This window comes from Cynocephalus volans, chromosome 1, assembly GCF_027409185.1.
Source record: "Cynocephalus volans isolate mCynVol1 chromosome 1, mCynVol1.pri, whole genome shotgun sequence".
Classification (NCBI taxonomy): Eukaryota; Metazoa; Chordata; class Mammalia; order Dermoptera; family Cynocephalidae; genus Cynocephalus; species Cynocephalus volans.
The window spans coordinates 203363721-203373428 of NC_084460.1; the positions used below are offsets into that span (position 1 = coordinate 203363721).

Genomic DNA, 9708 nt, shown 5'->3' on the forward strand with positions numbered 1-9708 from the left:
AAAGGACCAAAGAATGTCAGCAGCATACAATATATGATATTAATAGATAAACAGATATTAATATAATAGAATTTATTTCAGTTATTTACCATTACTTCCACCTCATCTTGTTGGCCAAAGCAAGTCATACGGCCAAATCAAAAGTCAAGAGGTGGCAAAGTGATCCCACCTCTAGTGGGTGTGAGGAGTCAGCCCAGGCCAAAATCCTATGTGTGATCTTTCAGACCTGACCATAGGCAATTACAAGGCTTTACCTGGTAAGCCTCTTGGGGGAAGCTTCCCTCCCCACATCAAACTTAGTGCATAGCCAGGGCACTGCAGCCTCTGAAAGGAGTTACACTGAAGGACTCATGTTCTCCAGGCCAACCATGTTCTTAGGCACGGCTACATTCCTAGCCCAGGTGCTTCCATCCCAAGGTCTCTTTATCGGGAGCCTCAGCTAACGTAGTTTTCAGGTGCATCCACCAAGAATCCCTTCTCAGGAGGCTTTGCTGAGGCATTTTTCTGCCTCAGCACTCTGAGCCATTCCTTCTCTTCCTCCACCCAGTCCCCAGGTCTGTTTGTTCAGAGCTCTTCAGCAGTGAGATGATTTCCCATCTGTGCTGCATTTACCTGACCCCAGTCCAGTGTTGTTCTATGAGAAAACTGGAACACTGGGGAGGTGGTGCCTTTCCTTTTGCCTCTTGCCTACATTGTCACATTAAGTGAGTAAGGCTTAATCGTTATTTTCAGTTTGGCTTGTTGTCCTCAACACTTGGTGGCTCAATAGGAGGGTATTGCAAAGTTACATAGACAGTGCATGGATACCAGAGGGTCAATAATACAATTTATCAGGGTGATAGTCCACTATTATTCTTCCTTTATTAATTAGCTAGAATACCTCTATAAAAAAAAATCTAACCAGTTTTCATAATAGTTAGCTGATGCTTAGCATTTTAGAAAGGTGGCAAGTGAGTTTTTAAAGATTTTTTAAAAATTAATTTGTTGATTTCAAACATATTTAATATATTTCAATCTGTTGCAATTACTATTCTGATCATTGCTCAAATTGTTTCATCTTCTTCCAGAAGGAGCCCCATGAAGTTGCTTCTGAACCTTTTTGACATGACCAAAATAATCTTTGATAGCTTCCCTGCATCTGGTAAGACAGGATGCTCCAACCTAAAATCATGCATTCAACACTTAATTTTATAATGTATAGATAGATCCAGTGATGGAGGGTCAACTTACTTGTACATGAGGAGAGTTTACTTTTAGTTATTGAAAAATTAAGTAATTTTGTTCCCAGGACAAATTATGTACAGAAATACGCTTTAAAAACTTGAAATTACTTAAAATGATGGTATAATTGTTTTCATTGTGGTTCAGAATAAAAGCTAAGCCATATTTGGTGAAGGCTGACTTCAGAAAGAGATCACTGTCATGCCTTTTATCAGCCTTCATCCCTCTTCAGTTGAAACAGGGGCCTTCAATGTGATGTCTTATGACCAATGCCAAGAGCTAGAATTTCACAAGAGCCTTTGTGAAAACAGTTACTTCTCTCCTGTAGTCAAATGTATTTAATTCATTACTCATTTTAATTCAACAACTACTAGTTGAGCCTTAGCATTGAGTAAAAGCAACCAGTTGGGCTCTGTGTGAAACAGATGAGAAAAATAAAATATATTCCCTACTTATACAATCAAGATGGAGAGACACAATAAATTCAGGGAAAATTATATTATGACTCGCGATAATACGTAATTATGTGTTCAAACAAGTGATACTAGTAGTTATTGCTGTAGAATTTTAGAGAAGAGAGAGAACGTTTATCTTAGCATGGTCTGAGGTAGATTTATGGGGGAGTTGTTTCTTGATTCTAACCCTGAAGAATGGGTGTCATTTACATGAGCAGAGAAAGTAAAGTGTTGAAGGAACATGTGTGCAGTCGTAAAGGTTGGGGTAAAAATGACTTGGAGGACAGTAGGGAAGCCAGTCACCTTGGGAATAGAGGGTTCAGATTGGGATGTTGGGCAGATACTTGTGGAACACATGGGCTGGAATCAGTTTCTTGGCAAGTCAGAAAAGAACTATTAACGTTCAAAATGGTTAAGGAAAGACATGAAGAATAGGTATTTAAGTGAATGGCAAAGAAAAGTAGATAGGAAACTCAAAGAGAAAAGTCTGTTCATTTATCAAACAAAAATTTATTGAATACCTATATGAGTATATGTAAGGGATGTGCCAGGCACTGAGGATACTGAAGAACACTATTCCTTAAGAACCTGTTAATGGTCTGAATAATTGAAGAAGAATCAATACCTTGATGTAGGTGGCTTAATAATTTAATCCTTAGGATAGAATTTCAGATGAGGTGATAGTCCTGGAAAGAAGGTATTTTTTGTCAGAGTTGGCTTTCCTATCATGTCACATAATCTCATGTGTTCAAGCACTTACTCTGCCACCAATGAGTAATGCCAAAGCTGAAAAGTGAATGGATCTTCTCCAAACTGTTCATCTCTCTCTCTCTGCCCTCTCATATTCCTAGCCTTTAGGAGCTCCTAATAGGACAAGGGAGCAGTAACAGCAAGAGCTCTGAAAAGTTGAGGATAATGCTTCCAGCAACATTAACTATAGGCTCGCTACTCTGGAGCAGGGGGGCTTCTTTAAGTAAAACTGTCACAGAGCATTTGTCATGCATTCATCCCATCAGTAAATATTAATCAAGCTCTTTCTATGCCTTAGGCACTGATCTAGGTGCTGAAAATGCAGCAGTGAACAAGACAGTTTCTGCACTTATGGAGGTCATATTCTGGTGGAAAAACAAATATACTTGTGCTATGAAGAAAAGTATATAGCAAAATAGCAGAATTAAAAGTGATGGGAGTATGTGCGCATGTAGGGGTGGGGGCAGTAATCTTAGATTGGGTGGATTGGGGAAAACCTCTCTGAGAAAACAATGTTGGAACACTTCGAAAATAATGTAGGGAAAGAGAATGGCAAACTCAAAAGCCCTAGGGCAAGAAGGGCTAGGAATGATGGAGAGACAGCGAGAAGGTGGTATGGCTGAAATCTTGTGAGCTGGGATTAAGTAGTAGGAGACATAGGTAGGGGCCAGTGTATTTTGAGCCTTGGAGGCCTCAATAAGAGATATGGTTTATTCACTGTGACGGATGCTGTGGGATGGTTTTGAAAACGGGAGTGACGTGATCTGATTCATATTTTTAGAGGACCTTTTTAGAGGGAGTTTGGAGAATAGACTATACAGGGCAAAAATGGAAGCAGATCCAGTAGGAGGCAGTTTTGGTAGTCAAGGTGAGAGGTGATGGTTGTTGGACTAGGATACAGGGTTGGAGGTTGTGAAGGTGGAGCTAGCAGAACTTGATGTACTTGAGTGTGAAGAAAAGAGGTGAATGAAGGGTGACTTTCCCCAGCTTAGGGTGACTGTTAGATCAACTTACTGAGATGATGATGAGGAGGGGGGTTGGTACTCACTAAATATTTATTGAATGAGTGAATGAATCAAATAATTCATGACATTCCATGGGGTGATGGAGATGATAAATCGATCACTTCTCTCTTATGAGACAATAAGAGTATATGTTAGTTTGGAGTCATCATAGAGCATGATAGAGTTTCTAGAGTTTTGGGGGTCAGGGGTATAAAAACCCTGAAGAAATACAGTGTACTTATGAGTGGCATAGCAGAAAAATTTAAATTAGCAGTCTAAAAGGATTAGTACCAGGCTGGAAGTCAAAATATTTTCAGGGCTTGAGGTGAGGAATAAGGAAAAGAGAATTAGGCATTTGTCCCCAGGGTCCCTGATTTTTTTTTTTAATGGCTGGCTGCAATCAGAGAAGAGAAGGAAATAAAGGGCATCCAGATTGGAAAAGATGAAGTCAAACTGTCCCTGTTTGCAGATGACATGATCCTATATATCAAACAGCCTAAAGCCTCTACAAAAAAACTCTTGGAGTTGATAAAGGATTTCAGCAAAGTAGCAGGATACAAAATCAACACACAAAAATCAGCAGCATTTCTATTCTCCAATAATGAACATGCAGAAAGAGAAATCAAGAAAACTTGTCCATTTACAATAGCCACCAAAAAAATAAAATACTTAGGAATTGAGTTAACTAAGGATGTGAAAAATCTCTATAATGAGAACTACAAACCACTCCTGAGAGAAATTAGAGAGGATACAAGAAGATGGAAAGATATCCCATGTTCTTGGATTGGAAGAATCAACATTGCGAAAATGTCCATACTACCCAAAGTGATATACAAATTCAATGCAATCCCCATCAAAATTCCAATGACATTTTTCTCAGAAATGGAAAGAACTACCCAGACATTTATATGGAATAACAAAAGACCATGCATAGTCAAAGCAATGCTGAGCAAAAAAAATAAAGCTGGAGGCATAACACTACCTGACTTTAAACTATACTACAAAGCTATAATAACCAAAACAGTATGGTAGTGGTATAAAAATGGACACACTGATCAATGGAATAGAATGGAGAATCCAGAAATCAACCCACACACCTACAGCCATCAGATCTTTGACAAAGGCACCAAGCCTATACACTGGGGAAGAGACTGCCTCTTCAGCAAATGGTGCTGGGATAATTGGATATCAATATGCAGGAGAATGAAACTAGACCCATACCTTTCACAATAAACTAAAGTCAACTCAAAATGGATTAAAGAATTAAATATACACCCTGAAACAATAAAACTTCTTTTAAAAAAATAGGAGAAACACTTCAGGAAGTAGGACTGGACACAGACTTCATGAATATGACCCCCAAAGCATGGGCAACCAAAGGAAAAATAAACAAATGTGATTATATCAAACTAAAGAGCTTCTGCAGAGCAAAAGAAACAATTAACAGAGTTAAAAGACAACCAACAGAGTGGGAGAAAATATTTGCAAAATATACATCTGACAAAGGTTTAATATCCAGAATATACAAGGAACTCAAACAACTTTACAAGAAAAAAACAAGCAACCCAATTAAAAAATGGGCAAAAGAGCTAAATAGGCATTTCTCAAAGGAAGATATATGAATGGCCAACAGACATATGAAAAAATGCTCAGCATCACTCAGCATTCAGGAAATGCAAATCAAAACCACACTGAGATACCATCTCACCCCAGTTAGGATGGCTAATATCCAAAAGACCGTGAATGATAAATGCTGGCGAGGTTGCGGGGAAAAGGAACTCTCATACATTGTTGGTGGGACTGCAAAATGGTGCAGCCTCTATGGAAAATGGCATGGAGGTTCCTCAAACAATTGCAGATAGACCTACCATATGACCCAGCTATCCTGCTGCTGGGAATATACCCAGAGGAATGGAAATCATCAAGTCGAAGGTATACCTGTTCCCCAATGTTCATCGCAGCACTCTTTACAATAGCCAAGAGTTGGAACCAGCCCAAATGTCCATCATCAGATGAGTGGATACGGAAAATGTGGTACATCTACACAATGGAATACTACTCAGCTATAAAAAAGAATGAAATACTGCCATTTGCAATGACATGGATGGACCTTGAGAGAATTATATTAAGTGAAACAAGTCAGACACAGAAAGAGAAATATCACATGTCCTCACTTATTTGTGGGAGCTAAAAATAAATAAATAAATACACAAAAAAAACCGGGGTGGGGGGGAAGAAGACATAACTACAATTCCTTGAAATTGATACAACAAGCATACAGAAAGGACATTGTTGGGAGGGAGGGGGAGAGGAAAGAGGGAGGGAGGTTTCGGTAATTGGCCACAATATTCAACCACATTGTATTTTGACAAAATAAAATAAAATAAAATATTAATAAATAAATAAATAAATAAATGGCTGGCTGGAATCGGGATCCAAACACATGACCTTGGTGTTACAAGGCTGTTGAGCCTCTAACCAGTTGAGCAAACTGGCCAGCCAAAGGCCCCTGACTTTTGCCTTGACCATGTTCCTCCATCAATCTACCACTTTAGAGGTTCAAGGGAGAATGGGCAAGTATTTTTCTTCACGGTATAGAAATAATCAATTGGACACTCTCCCTTCAGCTGGAAGAGGATCTAGAGAATCTCTCCACCCAAGATTTTCTGGCTGCCATCCAAATGTAGCTTTGGCATATGTTGCTTAATAAGAAAAGCACAACTTTCCTTAATTGGCTTAATTCCATCTCACCCATGAACCTTGCTATAGCTTCATAAGTAAATCATGTTTATAGTAAATGGCAAAGATATAATTTCTGTTCCAGGAAACTTACTCTTCTTTGCTTTGTGCATTCAAGCAACTGCCAAGCCTGTTAATTTTCCTCACAATATTTTAGGTATATATGTAATTTTAAATTCTTTATTTTGAAAAATTTATACTTATAGAACAATTGCCAAGAATAGTACAATGAACTCTCATACTTTTCGTCTAGATTCTCTAATTGTCAGCATTCTGCCATATTTGCTTTACCACCATCTTTTTATATCTATAGATACATATAAATATACATAAACAAATTATTATTACTACTATTAGTGTTGTTGAACTATTGAAGAAGAAACTGCAGATACCTTAACTCCTTTCCCTATCCTGATGTAACTCCTATGAACAAGGATATTTTCTCAAAACCACAGAACTCTGATCAAATTCAGTAAATTTAACTTGGATACCATATTACCATCCAATGCACAGTCCATATTCAAATTCCACCAATTGTTCCTATAATAATCTCTTTAAAACATTTTATTCATTTTAATCGACAAATAAAAATTGTATGTCATGTTCATGGTGTTTTAAAATATGTACACATTGTGGAATGGCTAAATCGAGCTAATTAACATATGCATTACTTCATATACCTTTTTTTGTTGTTGTGAGAACACTTAAAATCTACTCTCCTAGCAATTTCTAAGAATACTATTCATTACTATTAACTAGAGTCACCATGTTGTGCAATAGATCTCTTGAACTTATTCCTCCTTTTTCAGTTGAAACACTAACAAACTGTCTAGTTACTTTTCTCCTCCCCCCAAAATACAAACTGAGTTGTAACTGAGTCTCTAGTCAATATATTCAAAGCTGAGAAGATTAAAAAAAACAAGTCCTCAAGTCCAATTAAAGGAGCCTTGCTACATACAAACTAATCAATGCCAGTGGTACTCCTTGACTCTAGGTGGCTGGAAGACATCCTAATAACCCCATTCAGAACAATTACTTCAAGTTGCCTTTTTCCAGTTTCCAACTCGTGAATAAATATAATATTTTATTAATTCTATTTCAGAAAACTTTTTGCAAGTTGTTGTATTTACAATGCCTTTTAAATTTTTTTTAAAAGATGACTGGTAAGGGGATCTTAACCCTTGACTTGGTGTTGTTAGCACCATGCTCACCCAGTGAGTGAACCGGCCATCCCTATATGGGCTCTGAACCCGTGGCCTTGGTGTTATCAGCACCACACTCTCCCGAGTGAGCCATGGGGTGGCCCAACAATGCCAGCTTTTAAAAAGTTACCAAAGTTAATCGGACAATAACTAAGCAGAAATCACCTTACAAAAGAGGGAAAGCCCCAAATATGACCTTCTATAGAGTACCCACAGTTCAGTTTTATTCAGAGCAAAGAAAAAAGAAATTTTCAATCATAGTAGAAAAAACTCAGCCATAGGTTTGGAATCTGTACTCAAACTACATTTTCAATGAGGACAATATTCTGCTAATAAAATTGATTTGCTGCTGCATTTGTCTATTGCTTGTCTAACATTAACAATTATAAACAGAGTAATGCAACTAATATTTGGAACAATCCTTACAGTGTTACAGTGTCAGGTACAACATTTCACTTCTCGTCACACCACTCATTCTCTTTGGGTACCTGGGCTTCCTCCTTTTCAGTGAAATTGTTTTTGATATTGAAGGTCTTGTGAATCTCATCAGGAGTTGTTCCCTTGATCATATAGGCAACAAACAGCCTTGCATGTAACATCAAGAAAATCTTTGATGTCTAAGTAGTTTGCAGCCAGAATAAGTTCAAAAAGTGTTCCTTGGTCAACTTTCAGGAATTCTTGGTCCCAAACAGGGATTACATCTGTTCGCTTTTTTTTGTTTTCATTATCCTCTGGAGAAGGTCATCCTTGTGGTGGGTGCACCACTGAAAGACCTTTTAAAATATTGCTGTGTTGGGGCCCAGCCAGTGGCACACTCGGGAGAGTGCGGCGCTGGGAGTGCAGCGACGCTCCTGCCGTGGGTTCGGATCCTATATAGGAATGGCCGGTGCACTCACTGGCTGAGTACCGGTCACGAAAAAGACAAAAAAATATATACATATATTGCTGTGTTGGGCTGGCCTGTGGCTCACTTGGGAGAGTGTGGTGCTTATAACACCAAGGCCACAGGTTGAGATCCTATATAGGGATGGCCGGTTAGCTCACTGGATGAGCATGGTGCTGACAACACCAAGCCAAGGGTTGAGATCCCCTTACCAGTCATCTTTTTAAATAAATAAATACGTAAAATAAAATAAAATATTGCTGTATTAACATTTGGTAGAGGAAGTGGGTCATCATCTCCTTCATATCTTTTCCCAAATCTTCCAACATGGTCTTGGTAGTCACAGATTGTTTGGCAATTTCCACATCAACTTCAAATATCTCTCCATCAGAACTCTGCAACTTAATTGAAGACATAGTGTTTGGTCTCAAGGAGACAGTGGGCCAGACACTAACGAGGGCCGGGCAGTGTCAGCACAAGCAGAAGAGAAAGACCAAAAACAGGGCTGCTCTTACTCCTCCTATCTAACTGACATTTTGTATCCTTTGACCAACATCTCCCTAACTTCCACCCACAACCCTGCCATCTCTAGCCCCGGGAAACCACTATTCTACTCTCTACTTGTATGAGTTCAACTTTTTAAGATTCCATATATAAGTGGGATCGTGTGGTATTTGTCTTTTTGTGCCTGGCTTGTTTCACTTAACATGGTGTCCTCCAGGTTCATCCATGTTGTCCCAAATGACAATATTTCCTCTTTTTAAAATTCTGAATAATATTCCATTGTGTATATTTACTACATTTTCTTTATGCATTTATCCACTGATGGACACTCAGGTTGATTCCATATCTTGGCTATTATGAATAATGCTGCAATAAACATGGGAGTGCAGATACACTGATTTAATTTCCTTTGGATATATATCCAATAGTGGGATTGCTGGATTATGTGGTAGTTTTTAGTTTTTAGTTTTATTTTTGGTAGCTAGCCAGTAAGGGGATCTGAACCCTTGACCTTGTTATTAGCATCATGTTCTAAGCAACTATCCCCTATATTTTCTTTTAGCAGTTTTATAGTTTTGGGTCTTACACTTAAGTCTTTAATTCATTTTGAGCTGATTTTTGCATATGGTGTGAGATAAGGGTCTAATTACATTCCTGAGCATGTGAATATCCAGTGGTCCCAACATCATTTATTGAAGAGATTGTCCTTTCCACATTGTGTGTTCTTGGGACCTTTGTTGAAAATCAGTTGGCTGTCAACGTGGATTTCTCTTTAGGTTCTCTATTCTGTTCCATTTTTCTGTGTGTCTGTTTTTATGCCAGTACCATGCTGTTTTGATTACTATATGTTTGTAGTGTATTTTAAAGTCAGGTAGTTTGATGCCTCCAGCTTTATTTGTTTTGCTCGATTGCTTTGCCTACTCAGGGTCTTTGTGGCTGGTTCCATACAA

At 38.3% G+C, this 9708-nt stretch overlaps 1 pseudogene; it reads right to left on the reverse strand.

The window, feature by feature from the left end:
* Positions 1-7823: 7823 nt before the first annotated feature.
* On the reverse strand, positions 7824-8685 carry LOC134391785 (S-phase kinase-associated protein 1-like; annotated as a pseudogene).
* Between the last annotated feature and the right edge of the window lie 1023 nt (positions 8686-9708).